The sequence below is a fragment of the Triticum dicoccoides genome, chromosome 3B (assembly GCF_002162155.2).
Source record: "Triticum dicoccoides isolate Atlit2015 ecotype Zavitan chromosome 3B, WEW_v2.0, whole genome shotgun sequence".
NCBI classification, from domain to species: Eukaryota; Viridiplantae; Streptophyta; class Magnoliopsida; order Poales; family Poaceae; genus Triticum; species Triticum dicoccoides.
In genome coordinates, this window is record NC_041385.1 from 690,819,873 (window position 1) to 690,821,151 (window position 1,279).

Sequence of the window (1,279 nt, forward strand, 5' to 3'; positions counted from 1 at the left end):
TGATGTGGTGGTGGTTGTCAAGGGAGACGGTGGCGCGACGGCGATGAGGCTGGCACACCAGAGATGAGGCGGCGACACGGCGAGTGCTCCGACGATGCTTGAGGAGAAGGGCTCTGGCGATGCTCGATGGAAGGGGATCCGACGGCGAGGGCGGGGGCGGGGGCGAGGGTAGGGGCTCCGGCGGCGAGGGCACGGAGAGAGAGGGCCGGTTGGGATTTGGGGAGGAAGCAGAGGAGAGGGAAGCCCGCGCGCGGGGGGTTATGTCAGTGTAGCAGTAGCATGCTTCCAAAAACTAGTAGCTATAACGCTTTTCTTCAACAGGCGCTTCTGCTATTGTTTTCATTTTTACTTGTTCTTTTCTTTTCCTTTTTGTTTCTTCTATTTCCTTTTTCTTTTCTTTTCTTCTTTTCTTTCGTTTTTCTTTTTTCTTCTTTTTCTTCTTTTCTTTTCCTTTTCTTTCCTTTTCCTTTTTTTCGAGAGCCGGAACGAATGGAAGCTGATACAATGTATATAACTAAGGTGATATATATTGCATCATTTGACCCATAACGGTTAAGTGTGCTATACAAAATAGGAACATATATCTTACATCATTTGACCCATAATGGTGAAGTGTGCATACAAAATAGGAACATATATATTACATCATTTGAACGATAACGGTTTCTCAGCTTCGACATTTTCGCTTTTGAGTGAGCTTCTTTCCCTTCTTGTTCGTTAACAAATAATTGAGCCCCTCATTGTCACTTTTCCTTTTCCATGGAGTATGATCTTTCTTAGGTAATGTAGTATTGATTCTTCTTTTGACGTATACTTCATTGTCATCGTCATCTTCCCTCATTGGGTTGACGTACTTGTCGTAGTCTTCCTCGTTGGTGACTCCATCCATTCCAATGATGTTCCTTTTGCCTCTCCTCACAAAAACACGACTGGGATTGCTCGGGTCGGTTATGAAGAAACATCGTGTCACGTGCTTAGCCTGTACCCATGGCTCGTTTTTTGTGATGGCGTTCACGGTAGTGCTCTTGGCGTCGGGTATAGTCATGGTAGTGAAATACCAGTTTTCTCTTTCGACATTCTTAGCCCATCTGACACAGAACATCGTCGTGATGTGCAGTCCAGAGTAGTCAAGCTCCCAGATCTCCTCGACCCTTCCGTAAAATCTCTCAGTTGCACCATTTGTCGCTGATAGTCATGCATTCCATCGTCACCCATGAGTTCTGAAAATCACTGTTCATATCTTTGGCCTCTGTGTTGAACGTGTATATGTTGATATTGT